Raw genomic sequence first — 19,711 nt, 5'->3', positions numbered from 1 at the left:
AAGAGGAGAGGGGGGCATATAATGGCACAGGGGGCATCAGAGGGGGGCATATAATGGCACAGGGGGCATCAGAGGGGGGCATATAATGGCACAGGGGGCATCAGAGGGGGGCATATAATGGCACAGGGGGCATCAGAGGGGGGCATATAATGGCACAGGGGGCATCAGAGGGGGGCATATAATGGCACAGGGGGCATCAGAGGGGGGCATATAATGGCACAGGGGGCATCAGAGGGGGGCATATAATGGCACAGGGGCATCAGAGGGGGGCATATAATGGCACAGGGGCATCAGAGGGGGGCATATAATGGCACAGGGGGCATCAGAGGGGGGCATATAATGGCACAGGGGGCATCAGAGGGGGGCATATAATGGCACAGGGGGCATCAGAGGGGGGCATATAATGGCACAGGGGGCATCAGGGGGGGGAATATAATGGCACGGGGCATCAGAGGGGGGGGGGGAATATAATGGCGCAGGGGGCATCAGAGGGGGGGGGGAATATAATGGCGCAGGGGGCATCGGGGTTGGGGGAGGGTAACATAATGGCGCAGGAGGCCCTACCTGAAGGGGGACTACCTACTTAAAGGAATAATGTAGTGCAAAATAACTTGCCCCATAAGTGATAGATCGCGGGGGTCTGACCGCTGGGACAACCCTCCATCTCTTGTATGAGGCCCCAGCAGACTGCATGAAGGGAATGTTATGTCCCTGCATGACATGGCTGCTGAAATGCCCCCTCCATGTATCTATGGGATACATGGGGGGGGGGCGGGGCGGCCGCTGCATCATGCGGACAAGCCCCCATTCCTGCCGGGGCCCCTTACAAAAGATCGGGGGAAGGGGTTTCCCAGTGGTCAGCATAAGTTATTTTGCACTGCAGTATTCCATTAATGGGGCGGACTTACTTATCAGGGGCCCTATCCACCTAATGGGTGACATACTGGTCTGCCTATCAAGTTTTTATTAATAAAAGACCATATTTACTTACTATTTGGGTTCAAATTATTTTGTACCAGGACAAGTGGATTGTTATGAGGGACAAGTAGATTCTGCTCCGTTTTTAGGCCCTTGGGTAGTTTTTTTTAATTTCCACACCCCTGCGTAATGCACAATATTTCAGTGTTCAATGCAAGTAATTGTATGGTAAAGCCTCCTAATGCAGTGATGTCCAAACTGTGGCCCTCCAGATGTTGCAAAACTACAAATCCCTCATGCCCAGACAGAAAATGGAGGGCCACAGTTTGGACATCACTGCCATAGTGAGACTAAAACTTGTTTAAACTTAATTAAATAAAGCATAAAAAAAATAAAAACAGAATTAGTACTTCTGCATCTGCAAGAATCCAAACAACTAAAATGTCTTTCATCCTGCTTGGTGATTGGAGTTAGTTTAAAAAGTTGTATATGCCCTAAAAGTTAACCAGTAAGGCCATGTTCACACGAAGTAAAATATGCAGAATGTCAGCACGGAAAAACACATGCGGCAATTCCGCTCAGAAATGCGCCATCTCAGAGTGCAATGCATTTTTTTTCAGATTAACTGGTGCCAGAAAGTTTAACAGACTTGTAAATTACTTCCATTTAAAAATCTTAAACCTTCCTGTACTTATCAGCTGCTGTATACTACAGGTATGCTACAGATATACCACAGAGAATGTGTGAAGTTCTTTCCAGTCTTACCACAGTGTTCTCTGCTGACACCTCTGTCCTTGTAAGGAAGTGTCCAGATCAGGAGAGGTTTTCTATGCAGGGGTGTGGAAATTTGAATGAAAAACTTCTTGTCCAAGGGACTAAAACGAAACACAATCCACTTGTCCCTCATGACGATCCACTTGTCCTGGTACATAAAATAATTTCATCCAAAATAGTCTTTAAAGGGGTACTCCAGTGCTTAGACATCTTATCCCCTATCTAAAGGATAGGGGATAAGATGCCTGATCGCGGGAGTCCCGCCGCTGGGGACCCCCGGGATCTTGCATGCGGCACCCTGCGTGTTCGCTCCGGGTCTGATTACCGGCGACCACAGGGCGGGCGGCGTGTGACGTCACGCCTCTGCCCCATTGTGACGTCACGCTCCGCCCCTCAATGCAAGCCTATGCGAGGTGACTTGATAGCTGTCACGCCCCCTCCCGTAGGCTTGAATTGAGGGGCGGAGCGTGAAGTCACACGGGGGAGGAGGCGTGACGTCACACGCCGTCGGCCCTGTGGTCGCTGGTAATCAGACCCAGAGCGAACATGCTCCGGGGGCTGATTACAAACAGGGTGGCGCATGCAAGATCAGGGGGGTCCCCAGCGGCGGGACTTCCACGATCAGGCATCTTATCCCCTATCCTTTGGATAGTGGATAAGATGTCTAAGCACCGGAGTACCCCTTTAAATAAGGTCTTTATTAATAGAAACTTAAAGGGGTACTCTAATGGATTTTTTTTTTTTTTTTTTTAATTAACTGATGCCAGAAATTGAAACCGATTTGTAAATTACTTCTAATTTAAAAATCTTAATCCTTCCAGTACATATCAGCTGCTTTTTGAATTTCCTTTCTGTCTGACCACAGTGCTCTCTGCTGACACTTCTATTTTAGGAACTGTCCGGAGTAGGAGCAAATACCCCACAGAAAACCTCTCCTGCTCTGGACAGTTCCTGACTTAGACAGAGGTGTCAGCAGAGAGCACTGTGGTCTGACAAAGGAAATGCAAAAAGAAAAGCACTTTCTCTGTGACATACAGCAGCTAAATACTGGAAGGATTAAGATTTTTACTTAGGTAATTTACAAATCTGTTAAACTTTCTGGCACCGGTTGATTTAAAAAAGTTTTCCAGGGGAGTACCCCATTAATAGGCAGACCAGTATGTCACCCCATTAGGTGGATAGGGCCCCTGATAAATCTGCCCCATTAAAAAAGGTAGTCTCTCTCCCCCCCCCCCCCCCCTTCAGGTAGGTATGTCCCCTCATCAGGTGGGCAGGCATGAATAGGGCCCCAGATATACATGTCCGCCCCAGTTGATAAAAAGTTAGGGTTCCCAGACAGAGCCCCAGATAGAAATGACCCCCATTAGGTAGGCCCCCAGATGGATATGCCCCCCTATCAGGTAGGGCTTCCATTTAACCTCCGGAGCACCGGAAAGCTGAACTAATTTATGCAGGAAAAGTCATCAACTGCTGAGCCGAGAAGTTCGTGACGAATCGAATTTACTGTGAGTTCGCTCATCTCTAGTCCATACGATTCAAATGATACCCTACTTCTAGTTTTGATTTTGTCGTACTTCTGGAAAAAATCATAACTTCATGCAGGACAATGAATACGTTTAAAATTATCTTCTGACCCCTATAACTTTTTTATTTTTCCCTGTATGGGGCGGTATGAGGGCTAATTTTTTGCGCCGTGATCTGAAGTTTTTAACGGTACCATTTTTGCATTGATAGGACTTATTGATTATGTTGATTTTTTTTCATGATATAAAAAGTGACCATAAATACACTATTTTGGACTTTGGAATTTTTTTGCGCGTACACCATTGTCCGTGCGGTTTAACCCCTTAAGGACCAGGCCATTTTATACCTTAAGGACCGGAGCGTTTTTTGCAATTCTGACCACTGTCACTTTAAACATTAATAACTCTGGAATGCTTTTAGTTATCATTCTGATTCCGAGATTGTTTTTTCGTGACATATTCTACTTTAACTTAGTGGTAGAATTTTATGGTAACTTGCATCCTTTCTTGGTGAAAAATCCCAAAATTTGATGAAAAAAATGAAAATTTTGCATTTTTCTAACTTTGAAGCTCTCTGCTTGTAAGGAAAATGGATATTCAAAATATATTTTTTTGGGGTTCACATATACAATATGTCTACTTTATGTTTGCATCATAAAATTTATGAGTTTTTACTTTTGGAAGACACCAGAGGGCTTCAAAGTTCAGCAGCAATTTTGAAATTTTTCACAAAATTTTCAAACTCGCTATTTTTCATGGACCAGTTCAGGTTTGAAGTGGATTTGAAGGGCCTTCATATTAGAAATGCCCCATAAAAGACCCCATTATAAAAACTACACCCCCCAAAGTATTCAAAATGACATTCAGTAAGTGTATTAACCCTTTAGGTGTTTCACAGGAATAGCAGCAAAGTGAAGGAGAAAATTCAAAATCTTCATTTTTTACACTCGCATGTTCTTGTAGACCCAATTTTTGAATTTTTGCAAGGGATAAAAAGGAAAAAATTTTTACTTGTATTTGAAACCCAATTTCTCTCGAGTAAGCACATACCTCATATGTCTATGTTAATTGTTCGGCGGGCGCAGTAGAGGGCTCAGAAGGGAAGGAGCGACAAATGGTTTTTGGGGGGCATGCCGCATTTAGGAAGCCCCTTTGGTGCCAGGACAGCAAAAAAAAAACACATGGCATACCATTTTGGAAACTAGACCCCTCAGGGAACGTAACAAGGGGTAAAGTGAACCTTAATACCCTACAGGTATTTCACGACTTTTGCATATGTAAAAAAAATATATATTTTTTTTACCTAAAATGCTTGGTTTCCCAAAAATTTTACATTTTTAAAAAGGGTAATAGCAGAAAATACCCCCCAAAATTTGAAGCCCAATTTCTCCCGATTCAGAAAACACCCCATATGGGTGTGAAAAGTGCTCTGCTGGCGCACTACAGGTCTCAGAAGAGAAGGAGTCACATTTGGCTTTTTGAAAGCGAATTTTGCTCTGGGGGCATGCCGCATTTAGGAAGCCCCTATGGTGCCAGGACAGCAAAAAAAAAAAAAACATGGCATACTATTTTGGAAACTAGACCCCTCGGGGAACGTAACAAGGGGTAATTTGAACCTTAATACCCTACAGGTGTTTCACGACTTTTGCATATGTAAAAAAATATATATTTTTTTTACCTAAAATGCTTGTTTTCCCAAAAATTTTACATTTTTTAAAAGGGTAATAGCAGAAAATACCCCCCAAAATTTGAAGCCCAATTTCTCCCGAGTACGGCGATACCCCATATGTGGCCCTAAACTGTTGCCTTGAAATACGACAGGGCTCCAAAGTGAGAGCGCCATGCGCATTTGAGGCCTAAATTAGGGACTTGCATAGGGGTGGACATAGGGGTATTCTACGCCAGTGATTCCCAAACAGGGTGCCTCCAGCTGTTGTAAAACTCCCAGCATGCCTGGACAGTCAACGGCTATCTGGCAATACTGGGAGTAGTTGTTTTGCAACAGCTGGAGGCTCCGTTTTGGAAACAGTGGCGTACCAGACGTTTTTCATTTTTATTGGGGAGGGGGGTTGTATAGGGGTATGTGTATATGTAGTGTTTTTTACTTTTTATTTTATTTTGTGTTAGTGTAGTGTAGTGTTTTTAGGGTACAGTCGCACGGGCGGGGGTTCACAGTAGTTTCTCGCTGGCAGTTTGAGCTACGGCAGAAAATTTGACGCAGCTCAAACTTGCAGCCGGATACTTTAATCCTCCGCCCATGTGAGTGTACCCTGTACGTTCACATTGGGGGGGGGGGGAACATCCAGCTGTTGCAAAACTACAACTCCCAGCATGTACGGTCTATCAGTGCATGCTGGGAGTTGTAGTTTTGCAACCGCTGGAGGCTCCGTTTTGGAAACAGTGGCGTACCAGACGTTTTTCATTTTTATTGGGGAGGGGAGGGGGGCTGTGTAGGGGTGTGTGTATATGTAGTGTTTTTTACTTTTTATTTTATTGTGTGTTAGTGTAGTGTTTTTAGGGTACAGTCGCACGGGCGGGGGGTTCACAGTAGTTTCTCGCTGGCAGTTTGAGCTGCGGCAGAAATTTTGCCGTACCTCAAACTTGCAGCCGGATACTAACTGTAATCCTCCGCCCATGTGAGTGTACCCTGTACGTTCACATTGGGGGGGGGGGGGGAACATCCAGCTGTTGCAAAACTACAACTCCCAGCATGTACGGTCTATCAGTGCATGCTGGGAGTTGTAGTTTTGCAACAGCTGGAGGCACACTGGTTGTGAAACACCGAGTTTGGTAACAAACTCAGTGTTTTGCAACCAGTGTGCCTTCAGCTGTTGCAAAAGCTACAACCCCCAGCATGTACGGACAGCGGAAGGGCATGCTGGGTCTTGTAGTTATGCAACAGCTGGAGGCATACTACTTTGGCTGGGGATGCTGGGGATTGTAGTTATGCAACAGCTGGAGACACACTGGTTTACTACTTAACTCAGTGTGCCTTCAGCTGTTGCAAAACTACAACTCTCAGCAGTCACCGACAGCCAACGGGCATGCTGGGAGTTGTAGTTATGCAACCACCAGATGCACCACTACAACTCCCAGCATGCACTTTAGCTGATTGTGCAAGCTGGGAGTTGTAGTTACACAACAGCTGAAGGTACACTTTTCCATAGAAAGAATGTGCCTCCAGCTGTTGCAAAACTACAAGTCCCAGCATGCCCATAAGGGCATGCTGGGAGTTGTGGTGGTCTGCCTCCTGCTGTTGCATAACTACAGCTCCCAGCATGCCCTTTTTGCATGCTGGGAGCTGTTGCTAAGCAACAGCAGGAGGCTGTCACTCACCTCCAACGATCCTCGCCGCACAGGTCGGTCCCTCGTCGTCTCCGCCGCCGCCGCTGCTCCTGGGGCCCCGATCCCAACAGGGACGCCGGGGATCGGGGTCCCCAGCACCGGGGGTCGTCTTCCCGCACCCGCTCACGTCCTCCGGAAGAGGGGCGGAGCGGGTTGCGGGAGTGACACCCGCAGCAGGCGCCCTGATTGGTCGGCCGGTAATCCGGCCGACGAATCAGGGCGATCGTGAGGTGGCACCAGTGCCACCTCACCCCTGCTGGCTCTGGCTGATCGGGGCCGTCTCTGACGGCCCCGATCAGCCAATAATTCCGGGTCACTGGAGACCCGATTGACCCGGAATCCGCCGCAGATCGCTGGACTGAATTGTCCAGCGATCTGCGGCCATCGCCGACATGGGGGGTCATAATGACCCCCCTGGGCGATATGCCCCGATGCCTGCTGAACGATTTCAGCAGGCATCGGGGACCGGCTCCGCTCCAGATGGTTGCGGGGGGCCGGTAAAACACATGACGTTCTCATACGTCATGTGTCCTTAAGGACTCGGAAATGGAGACGTATGAGAACGTCATGTGTCCTTAAGGGGTTAATTAACTATATATTTTTATAATTTGGACATTTCCGCATGCGGCGATACCACATATGTTTGTTTTTATTTTTATTTACACTGTGTTTTTTCATGGGAAAAGGGGGGTGATTCAAACTTTTATTAGGGAAGGGGTTAAATGATCTTCATTCACTTTTTTTTTTTCACTTTTAAAAAAATTTTTTTTTGCAGTGTTATAGGTACCATAGGGGGCTATAACACTGCACACACTGATCTTTATCATTGATCACTGATTTCTCATAGGAAACCAGTGATCGATGATTCTGCAGCTTGACCGCTCATGTCTGGATCTCGGGCACTGAGCAGTCATTCGGCGATCGCACAGTGAGGAGGCAGGTGGGGACCCTCCGGCTGTCCTGTAAGCTGTTCGGGATGCCGCGATTTCGCAGCGGCTACTCTGAACAGCTCCCTGAGCTAACCAGCATACTTTTACTTTCACTTTAGACGCAGCGTTCAAATTTGAACGCAGTGTCTAAAGGGTTAATAGCGAGCAGCACCGCGATCAATGCCGCGCGCTATTAGCCACGGGTACGGTCAACCCGCTATGACTGGAGCGGACACATGATGTTCCAGTAAGTCATGTGTCCTTAAGAGGTTATATAATTCTACTCCCCCAAGTCAGAACTTTCCAAATGTTTCATGGTGACACCCTTACATAGATTGGTGACACACTCCTTGCTATACTGCCTTTTGCATGCATTGCGCGTAGACAATGCACAACGTAGTTCCAGTATCGGCATTAGAAAAGCTACTACCATCCTGTGCTAGTTCATCCCCCCCCCACCCATTTATCACACCCTGTGCCATAATATTCCCTCCCCTCCCCCCCCTGTGCCATTATATATCGGCACCCCCCTGTGCCATTATATTTCACCCGCCCCTGTGCCATTATATTTCACCCTCCCCTCCCTGTGTTATGTTTCACCAAACCCCCTCCCCCTGCTTTTACTTGTCCTCTGTCCCCATGTGCCCCCCCGACAGGCTCGGAGGTTATGTTGCTGGACCACATACTCGTTCCCGACGGAGGTATGTGAAATGAGTGGTGTCATCACACGCGCCTATGCCGGAATGCCGACGTCCTGTGCGGCTCGCTATAGGCTGCACCATACAGCTGCAGTCTACAGGAGTTTTGTGACGGAACGAGAATGATTGCCCCATTATATCTGAATTCCTCAGGCATTTAGCTCTGCTAACCCCAAGCTGGGCTAAATGCCTGAAGAATTCACCTGCCCGGCTCCCAGAACTTCATGTTCTGGGCGATAACTATTTCCACATCCCTGTCTTTTGGTGATTTGCTTCTAATCTAGACTGCTCCTGACACGGACAGAGATGTCAGCAGAGAGCACTGTTGTCAGAAAAGAACTATACAATATTCTCTGTAGTATACAGCAGCTGATATGTCCTGGAAGGCTTCAGATTTTTATATAGAAGTAATTTACAAATCTGTTTACACTCCTTCACTGTATTTGCAGCTACTACTTCTATAGGAAGGCTATTCCATGCATCCACTCCTCTCTCAGTAAACTAATACTTCTTGATAGAACTGCATAAACCTTTGACCTTAAACAGTCCTCTTGTGATGGTTTTTTCTCTTTTTAAAAATGCTCTCCTTATTTACCATGTTGATTCCTTTTATGTATTTAAACATTTCTGTTATATCCCTTGTCTTGTCTGTTTGTCGAGCTATACATGTAAGGCTATGTTCACACTGCAGAATTTCTGCATGAATCTATAGCTAATAAACTTCAATGGGATTCTGCTGTCCCATTCACACAGCAGAATTTCTGCTGCAGAATGTCCACTGCAGGAATTCCATTGAAGAGAATGGGCAATTAATTTCTGCGGAATTTACAATTTTCATGCAGAATTCCGTGCAAAAATTCTGCCGAGTGAACATAGCTTTAAAGTCCTTTTAACCATTTTGGGTAAGTTTTATCCTTTTAAAGGAAATCTGTCACCAGTGTCACCTGCACTAACCTGTCAATACAGACAGGTAGTGCAGGTGACACTGATAACGGTACTTACCTTGTCCCAGTCCGTGGTGGGGATCTCCGGTACCTTCGCTCCAGGCACCGACTTGGGGCATGGGCGGAGCTTAGTGATGTCGCTGCTTTCTGCTGGGTCCTGGGAACAGCAGTGGTTACGTCATTAAACTCCCCCCTGGCCCCAAGCCGGTGCCTTGAGCCAAGATACCGGAGAAGATTACAGGAGATCCCTGCCACGGACCGGGACAAGGTGAGTACCGTTGTCAACAGGGTTTTCATTGTGAAACATCCTTAAATCAATGACATGCAACAGGAAAGATTCTAGGAAATAAAATGCATGCACCAAGACGGCCGTCACGGCCCCTCCCATAGACATGAATGGAGGGGTGTGGCGTGACGTCACGTCCCGGAAAACTGGAGGTTTCTGAAACTGGAGACGCAGCACCCCCATAGAATGCGGGTGCTGCATGAAGATCGCAGGGGGTCCCAGCAGCAGGCCATCTGACATCTTATACCCTATCTTTTGGCTAGGGGATAAAATGTTTTTGCCCGGAATACCCCTTTTTAAGTTCAGTGTCTAGGAACCAACATCCTAGTAAGTGAACTTCAATTTGGGCCTGTTAGGGTGGGTTCACACCACGTTTTTCAAGTACGTTTCCCGTATATGTTTTCATTATTGAAAAAACGTATAAAACTGTATACATAGACAAATAATTGAAAACCGGATGCATCCGGTCGCGTACGGTTTGCTTGCAATACAGTTTTCTCCCATACTCAAAACCGTGGTTGACCACGATTTTGTCTCCAGTTTAAAAACCATACAGCAACCGTATACGTTTTTTTAAACATGGGCTTCAATGGGAAACACACATGTATACGGTTCCATTCGGGAAACCGTATACGGTTTTTACTTTGCACATGCGCATTTGAATCCTAAAGTCCCCACCCAAGACCCCTCCCATTAAAAATAGTCAACATAAACCTATGTTTTAAAAAAATAAAAACGGACTGAACTGTATGCACTTTTAAAAACAGTATGCAGTTTAAAAACGCATACGGTTTACTTTTTCCCATACTGTTCCATCCGTTTTTTTGCCATACGGTTTTCTTTAGAAAAACGGATTGAAAACAGTATGGCACAAACGTGGTGTGAACCCAGCCTAAGTCAGTTTTGCCTTGGGCTCCTTCAGCAGTAGATGCTATGAAATGTTGTATTTGTTCTGTTACATAGTCTTTCTCGATTGAAGATTTATATTCATGCCAAGTGTGAGGAATGCCTGGAATGTACGATTGCTCAGCTTTGATAAAGTTTGCTTTGTTCTTCTCATGACTTGACCCATAGACTATTTGGTTTCTCAGTGCACTTCTAATATATTTGCCAGTATGACCTTGTCTATTTTTTGTTTCCAGTTTTGGGGCATATGTGAAGATCTTACTCTTGATATTTTGTAGGCATGGTATGTTGGAGGATGGCCATGTGCTATAGTAAATTTCATTTCACTTCTAATTTTATACAAGGTGACTAAGTCCAGCTTCCTAGAAACTCCCAGGCTGTTTGCTGTTGACAGTAAGCGACTGTAAACATCCTCGACTGGAAGCTGTGAAGAAGTCGATGGGCTTTCAGTCGGATGTCTGCAGCTGCCAACTGCCACAGGCTTCAAGAATTTACCATTGATCTGAACACATAAGCCTAATGTGTCCTAAGAACACTGATAAAAATTGGTGTGCAATTTTGTTAAAGATCTTGCACCTTCTTTCTGTCATTGGTAGGTACAGCGGTGAAGGCCGTCCTGGTAGTATAACCTAGCTGCATTTCAACAGATATCGAACCAACAAAGGAACATCTGCCAGATGCCTTCATCCGATGTGCAAAGTATGGTATACTTGCCAATATCTGGCCAGCTTATACCTAGGTTATAAAGAAGTGTGTTACTAACAATGGAATGCTATTATTTAAAGCCAATGCAAAGATGAACTTTTCAGAAGAAAAGCTGTCTACCACAGCCCTGGATTCTCTAACCCTCATCAATCAGCCACCGCAGCAGAGGAAATGTAGCATTAAGTGCTGGCAATTCAACCGAATGGCTGACCATGTAAAGCATGGATGTGCGGAGTCTACCAGAGCAGCTTTCTGTTCTGGGACATAGTGGTGGGGCTTTGCATGTGGCCGTTCAACTTCCGATCTCTTCTGACATTTATATGCCTTGATATGAGAAACAAATAGTGGTTGTTGTCATACTGTTTTGGACGTGCACAAAAAAAAAAAAAAAAACAGTCCTGTAAAATGCTAAAACCGAACTTATGGTCGTGAGCGTTGAGGGGCGGGTGTTTGTGCTAGTTTAATCTACATTTTTAGTTAGCCTTGTTTTTTTTTGTCCTATTTTCCTTTATGTATTTATGGTTGCTACAAAGCAAAAGCTTAGCGCTGCCAGTACACATTTCTTGGTGTAGTATTACATTTTGCTGGAATGTGTATTATACAATAAGAATGTCGGATCTAGCTCTCATATTTTTTTATTGTTGAGTAGCTGCATTTATAACTTGGCAGAGTGGTTTATATAGATATGATAGCTGGAGAGGCAGAAAGGAGTATGTGCCTCAAATGGATGCACATCTTGGCTAGAAGTACTTTGGTTTGGTATGTACATTCATTTTAACATTCCATGCCTTCATGAAGCACAGTAGTGCTCTTAAAATTCCTTCTTGGCTTCACAAATTTTGTTCTACAGTGACTGCAATTTAGCCTAACATTATGGATGCATGTGTTTTTTGTTTTGCATTGCTTGATAAGGCAGTGCATGAGTTTTTACATATATATTGTGCCTATTTTAATACTACAATATCTGGGTTTCTCTGGACAGTATATAATATAAAGGACTGATGCACTTTTAACTGTGAGATTAGCTTGTACATAAGTTACACAATGTCCTATGTTACTGAAGTGTGACTGGTTGCTGTGTTGAGTTAGAAGTACTAAAGTTTATCTGCATGCTCCAATGATGTATATCGGACTCTATTCATAGAGGGGCCAGTGCCTTTTCTCACAAATTCCTGGCATATTATCTTCCTTCTGGTGTTTTAATTACGGTAGCTTTTTCTCCTCAACACCAAAAAAGTATATGCTATGAAAATGTAGCAAGTGTCAGTCTCAGAGATGTAAGAGCAGGTGACTGTTTTAATTATGCTCATAGATCTGAGTAGCTAGATTCTTAGGTCATGTTCTCGCATCAATAAAAAAAATTTTATTTACAAATGTATTTTCAGTTGTTTTCTTCTCTGTAATTAGCTGTAAATTGTGGTGTGTGTGTGTATAAAATATAAATATTTTTTATTATATTCTTTATTGGTTATGTATTTTTGATGTGTGAGCCAAGAGTGATGTGCAAGGACCCTCTAAACAGCATTTTCTATATTAGCTCCTTGGTCATGGACATATAAATTTTTTTCCAGGAATAGAAAAACACACCTTATTTCTTTCAAAAACTGCTTCCCGTCTGTCTCCAGGTTGGGTGTAGTTTTGCAGCTTAGTTCCATTGTAGTGAATGGAGCCAAGTTGTGATACCACACAAAACCTGGGGACAGACTGGGAAGTAACTAGCGCTGTTTTTCTATTCCTGGATAAACCCCTTTTAAGTTCTATCCCTGGTAAGGTTGGGTGACAATAATTATGCCAAGTTTGAAATCTCCTACTTTGTTAAAGGGGATATTGGCTTCCCAGCTCCCTCCACTGTTTGTGGCTGCCAAAGGTGGCCAGGAAGCTAGAAACCACTGTATGCCATCAGTTTCCTATTGACTTTTAGTATAAACATAAAAGACCAAAACTGACCATGTGCCTCCAAACCACTCCCCGCCTTAACAGGGATTGGTATAATTAGTTGGTTATGTGTTGTGGAGTTGATTTTACTTGGGCAGAAAGTATTACTTGCTCAGCAGGTTTAAACCACTGCCATGTGGCAGAGCTGATAGCTTTTTGATGAGGACTGCATTGTTTTATTTGTTTATTTATTTTTCATTAAAGGAGCTGATTTGAGCCTCCTCTCCCACGTTACTTCCAGCTGAAGTTGCTTCTGTGAACATGGCACATAACTATCTATGCATTAGCTGTTCAGTCATGGAATCATTTGGGAGACACCCTTATAATGAAGGAAATGGGCTAATAGCTGTAAAAGCTCTTGTTCTAGATTATTTGCATTCACAGAAGCTACATCCTCTGCACAAAGCTGTTTTTGGAGCTCTTCCAATATGTGGCTATGACGTTTATCAGTTGGATAAGCAGTCTGTTCCTTGCTCGGTTCTCCAGCAGACCAGAAAATATTGTCTGTTTTAAACCTGTTGTAACTTTTATCCAGCTTGTTATTTAGAAGTGGACAAAATAGTTAAGGAACCAGAAAAAATCAGCCATGTCCCTTTAAAAAGTCGCTGCTGTTACCTTACTAAACTGTAGACTGACTTCTGTTAGGTAGGTATGCACTCATATAATGGGATCAACTGTACTTAAAGGGGTTATCCAGGAATAGAAAAAAAGAACTACTATCTTTCAAAAACTGCTCCCTGTCTGTCTCCAGGTTGGGTGTGGTTCTGCAGCTCAGTTCCTTTTGAAGTGAATGGAGCACTTGTTAAAGTTGTTAAACCACACCTAACCTGGAGACAGACGTGGAACAGTTTTTTGAAAGAAATTAGCTCTGTTTTTCTATTCCTGGATAACCCCTTAAAAAATTACAGAAAAAGATAATGCTGAAAGGCTAGGTGTAAACCCCAGTTGCCAGTAGGATGCAGGCATTGAAGCCACAATGTAACTTGAGGGAGGTCCCTTAGGGGCAAAACATACCTACCATTCAGTAAGGGTGGCTTCTTTCCCTAACTTATGTATTTCAGTAAAAATATCAACTAACTCCTCATGTTTGTTTTTATTTTTGCAGTATGCCATCTAGCCTTCTGATTTTGGTGGACAATGGAGTGTCTGTACTCTGGTGCATTTGTGCCAGTTTGACACAAGCATAATTTGGCACTTGGGAGAAGTCCAGGCCCAACCATGGGGTTTCGAATGACTTGAACTGGCAGCATCATCTTTAGACCTATGGTATGGCTGGGACCTGCAGCCATAATGGGAACATGGCAATGTGACGATAAGTGTGAAACTGGCTTTAGAAGTTTCTGGGCCACCCATGTGATCTAATGGGCTTGTCCAGTAGGCTGTAAAACAGCATGGTGTACTACATTTAACTGCATGATAGGCACCTACAGAAGCCTTACCTGTGTGCAGTTGTAAGGGTAAATTTGCACACATGATAGTTGCTGTGAATTTTGCCATGTCCTTCTGTATATTTCTAATCTAGTCCACACATCGTATACCCTTTCTGTATATAAATTGACTTGCAATAGAGATTTATAAATACAGTGTCCTTGTCTTTGAATCATTGTAAATCTGCTATGAATTTTTAACTCTGCAAGGGTGTCAAAATCTACAACACAAAGTTGCTGGAGATTAACTGTATGGCAAGGGGGTTTGGTGGCAGAATAAGAAAATAAAACAGTTAGACTATGTTTAGAAAGTGCAATGTTCGCACGGGAAACTTCTGCGTGGACATTCCACACACAGCGGAGCATCGGCAAACCATGCCCAGCACTAGGACCGCTCTAAAATGCTCAGTATTTTAGACTACAATGCATTTCCATGCGGATTCTGCAGAAAGAATAAACATGACTACTCCTTCTGCGGACTCCAGAATCTGAATTTCCATGCCAGAGACAGAGAACAGGGCAGAAGAATCCCATTGAAATCAATGGGACTCTGCTGCTGTGGAATGTCCGTGCAGAATTCTTCTGCGCAATTCCGCATGGAAATTCCATCGTGTTAACGTAACCTTACACTTCTGCCACGAATGCCTGCTGCTAAGCTCTTGTTGACACAGCAGAATGTCCATGTGGAATTCCGCCAGGACATTCTGCTGCAGCAGAGTCCCTTTGATTTCACAGAAGAGGTTTCACAGAAATCCAGAAAGAATAAACTTGTCTATTCTTTCTGAGCATTTCAAGACTAAGACTGCACATTTTCAAGCGTTCCCAGCGCCCGCCGGAATTTACAAATATTTGGAATGTCCATACATTCTTGTTCATTATAGGGTTACATGTATGTTCTATGACAAGTTACTTATGTGGCACATGCCATGCATCAGAATTTTCTCACAAAAAGTAATAGGTCTAGTCTGTATAAGCATCTAGGAGATTATCTGGGTGTGATAGTAGCACAAGCATTGTACTCCACGTCCGTAAGCTGACTGGATGCACATACAAGGACAGTATTCTGCAAACGGCAATTCTCCTTCTGCAAACCGATTCCTAGCCATTGTAACAAATCTTTCATTTCTTGCAGATTCATATGCATCAGTTTAAAGGGGTTGTCACTTTTATTTTTAAGATTGTTTCAGTTATTTATTATTCATACACTGTTTCCCCACATTTCCCGGTCTGTCTTCTAGTGTGCTGCTTGTCACTGCTACTTCTAAAGTAATCAGTCTTAGCAGTAACTGACGGCAGGGGTGTATTGCCTCAGTCTTTGGCTAAGATGGCTCACCTTGGGATGTTCATTTCCATGTTTCACTGAATAAAAGGTGTTTATCAGCTCCTTCCAGAGAGATCTTGTTACGGCCTGCTTAATAGAAGTACTTAGACCTACTAGGAGTCCTCTGGCTGCCCAAAGCAACCCACTGACACCCCTTGTTTGTGTTGCCAAGGCCCAATAGACCTACAGAAGGAGCCCTCTCCTACTAAAACCACCAAGAGTCAAATAGCCAAGAGGTTTCGCTGATCCTGGCCGTTAGAGTTGGCGGTTGTAACAGGGTTAAATAAGTGTGTATGCATAATTAATATACAATAGAACAGGAAATGTGAATGGTCACCGCTTTTATCCAGTTGTCTTTCCAATTGCTGTATCTCTTCTCTTGTTGCTGCTACCATTGTAATCCATCGTAATACTATTTATTCCTTAAACTAGCACTAACACCCCCCCCCCCAAAAAAAAGTCTGTTTAAATTGTTTTTTTTTCTTCTTTAGGGTGAAAGTTTTTTGATGAAGGAAGTAAAAGCTGGACATTGTCAAAAGGAGTTCTTGAAATATATGAAGGGGGTCTGCTGAGGGTTAAAGCATGCATGTGCCTGGATAATAAAGGACTTTATAGAGCCTGGTTTCAACTCTTATGCTCCACATTTTGTTAGAGGGTTCTTTAAAAGTGGAACTTTAGTTTGAGGGGGAAGTGTATAGCTGATGTTCTATGGCAAACTTTGGATGGGAAGCCATTCTATAAACACATTTGGACTATCACTTAGCCATTGTGACACACAATCTTGTCATTTATCATTTATATTGTATGTGTTTATGCTGGTATCTTACATTCTGCAGGCAAATTTAATGTCCAGCAGCTGATGTGTTTTCCTTCTGAGTGACAGATGATGTAAACATCCTACACTCTCAGCTGTGGAGTACAGAAAGCTGGGAGAAGGCTGTTTACGCTGTCTGCCTTGGAGATCAACGGACTGTTAGGGAAGCAAATTATCTGAAATTGTCTGGTTCACCTAGGTTGAGTTCTGTACTCTCATATATTTATGTAGTGTAATATGGACACTGTTTCTTAATAAAGCATAGTTCCATTCATGTGTTTTTGTTTAATTGTTTTATTAAGTGTTTCTAGCATTTTTCTACGTATTGAATGGCCTCAGACAGTTTTCCAGCTTCACAGCAGCTTGCATATCTTCAGAACTGATATTAAAGTTGGAAAATAAAAATTACTTTGTAAATTGTCTTGGTGGAAATAGGGCTTGTGATACTTTTACTAGTACATAGACGTTGGATTCCATTTAGCGACATGATTGGCAGGGGTGTGAGTGTTTATATCACCCCCGATCAGGATAACAAGCCAGGAGAAGTCTGAGCTGCCACGTGTTCCTCTCCCTGTCTCCAAATTCCCCTCCCCACATCATTCATATAACATGTTTCCTTTGGTTATTTCACCAACATATACTTCCAGGCAAAAAGTCTGTACAGCAATGCAGCCTACTTAATCTTGAAGGAGTTGGCTTGGTCTTTGAAGCATGTCACTGATTCTCACTTTTGACTGTGGTCTGGGCTTTGACTAGGTCATTCTAAGAGTTATGCTGTTGACCATAGCAACCAATCAGATTGCTTCTTTAACCTGTTGGGGACGGAGGGTGTACAGGTACGCCCTCGCGTCCTGGTACTTGACGCAGGGCATACCTGTACGCCTGTGGGAATTTCGTTGGGGACCGGACCGGAATGCCTGCTAATAGCTATCAGCAGTCATCCTGGTCCGGTCCCTGACGAAATGCCTAGGGGGTTCCTAGGCATGATTCCCCACCAGTGTGCCTAAAGCTGTTGCAAAACTACAACTCCCAGAATTCACTGACAGACCATACATGCTGGGAGTTGTAGTTTTGCAACAGCTGGAGGCACATGGGTTGTAATCACTGAGCTAGTCTGTTTCCTAACTCAGTGGTTCCCCGCCAGTCTGCCTACAACTGTTGCAAAACTACAACTCCCAGCATGTAGGGTCTGTCAGTGCATTCTGGAAGTTGTAGTTTTGCCACAGATGAAGGTTTGAGGCCCCCCTCCCCAAATGTGAATGTACAGGGTGCATTCACACGGGCGGGGGTTTACAGTAGGTTTCCTTCTACAAATTTGAGCTGCGGCAAATTCTCACTGTGAACCCCCGCCCGTGTGAATGTACCCTAAAAACACTAACTACACAAACACATAATAAAAAGTAAAACGCTACATATGCACCCCCTTATACGGTGTTCCGCCCCAATAAAAATGAAAAACGTCTCATACGGCAGTGTTTCCTAAACGGAGGCGCCAGCTATTGCAAAACAACAACTCCCAGTATTGCTGGACAGCCATTGACTGTCCTGGCAGGCTGGGAGTCTTGCAACAGCTGGAGTCACCCTGTTTGGGAAACACTGCTGTAGGGTTTTGGTGGAGACAAGCCCCCATCCTTGTATCCGGGTTTGCCCCTATTGCAAATTCCTCATTTAGGCCTCAAATGCGCATGGCGCTCTCTCACTTCAGAGCCCTGTTGTATTTCAAGGCAACAGTTTAGGGCCACATATGGGGTATTTCTGCACTCACGAGAAATTGCGTTACAAATTTTGAGGGAATTTTTCTCCTTTTACCCCCTTATGAAAAGGTAAAGTTGGGGGCTACACCAGCATGTTAGTATAAAAAATAAAAATAAAAAAAAATGTTTACACTAACATGCTGGTGTTGCCCCAAATTTGTAACACAATTTCTCCTGAAGGATAGATAAAGGTGTCCAGCGCAGGTATTCGTGCAAAACAATGTTCTTTATTGATCATAAAAAGCCATGACAGGAGTGAAAGTAACGCGTTTCAGGTGCGTTAGCACCCTTAATCGTTCATGGATAAGACTAGAAATACTAGTATTCCTATAGGGGAAATCACGTGGTATACAAGTGCAGAAAATCAATTGGTTGTCTCACTGGAGTCCATGTTTAACCCTTCACTATCAATGTAAGTATACACAATTTAAAATGTAAGAATATACGTAAGAGATTAAAAAAATTGCAATGTGATGTCTATGTATGCAAAGGTGAATAAAATTGTACAAGTAGAAAAACATCAGGAATCGCCTTTAGCATTAGACAAAATAATTGCAAAAAAAGCAGATTGAAGAAAGTGGATTGTCTAGCGCAAATGGAGATCAAGAAGCAGTTTATTAAGATAAAACCTCAGTACATGGACAGCAAAGAAAGAGTGACTCGTTTCGGCCCACCTACTGGGCCTTAGTCATACAAACAATAGGGGTAAACACAAGCCTTTTATACAGGAACAGACATACATGGCCCACCCAAAAGATGGAAAGGAGGGCCGGGTCAAATGTTTGTCGTCCTTCGTTGTTCGCACAGTTGAGAGTGGGCTAAAAAAAAAATAAGTATCCACTCTATGACCCTGCGAAACATGGGATAACGTAACATAGAATAACATTAAAATAAAGATAACACATTGACCATATATCAAGACACAAAAAGAGAATTAAAGTAACAGCATAAAACATTGATTTTATTATAACACATACTAAAATCAAGTGTGTACTTTGTGTTCATGGTCAATGTAAAAACTTTTAGCTTTCTTTTATTAGTTTGCCAAGTGTAAACCATAGTACACTCGGCTGGCTTACATAGTTACATAGTTAGTACGTTCGAAAAAAAGACATATGTCCATCAAGTTCAACCAGGGAATTAAGGGGTAGGGCTTCTGGAAGTAAACTGGAGGAAAAACACAAAAATTGCTTAAAATTTAGAATCAATGCATAGCTAAATAAATGTGGACGCTATAATGTTGAGATAGAGATACTGGTTCCTGGAAAATTGAGGCTGCAAGAATAAAAGGTGTTCATAAATATATTGATATAATCTACTGTATTCGAATTAGTAATGCAAAATGGTATCCATTCTTTTATTCAAGCCTTTTGGGACACGACTGTCCAACCTCAATATCCAGTAAACCTCCCGATCCATGAGCTTTTTGTCT

At 43.5% G+C, this 19,711-nt stretch overlaps 1 long non-coding RNA gene across 5 annotated transcripts in view; it reads left to right on the top strand.

The window, feature by feature from the left end:
* The window catches only part of LOC130362014 (uncharacterized), a 36,164-nt gene extending 18,798 nt beyond the window's left edge, over nt 1-17,366 (top strand). For 4 of the 5 annotated variants that reach the window (XR_008891239.1, XR_008891236.1, XR_008891238.1 and 1 more), the window contains one exon: nt 16,203-17,366. This is a non-coding gene — a long non-coding RNA (uncharacterized LOC130362014). The remainder of the gene's footprint in view (nt 1-16,202) is intronic. The other variant, XR_008891237.1, reaches the window with a different exon arrangement.
* The last annotated feature ends 2,345 nt before the right edge of the window (nt 17,367-19,711 follow it).

Source organism: Hyla sarda, chromosome 3 (assembly GCF_029499605.1).
Source record: "Hyla sarda isolate aHylSar1 chromosome 3, aHylSar1.hap1, whole genome shotgun sequence".
In the NCBI taxonomy this organism is placed as follows: Eukaryota; Metazoa; Chordata; class Amphibia; order Anura; family Hylidae; genus Hyla; species Hyla sarda.
The sequence above is the reverse complement of the archived record's forward strand: the minus strand, read 5'-3'. Positions and strand labels throughout refer to the sequence as shown.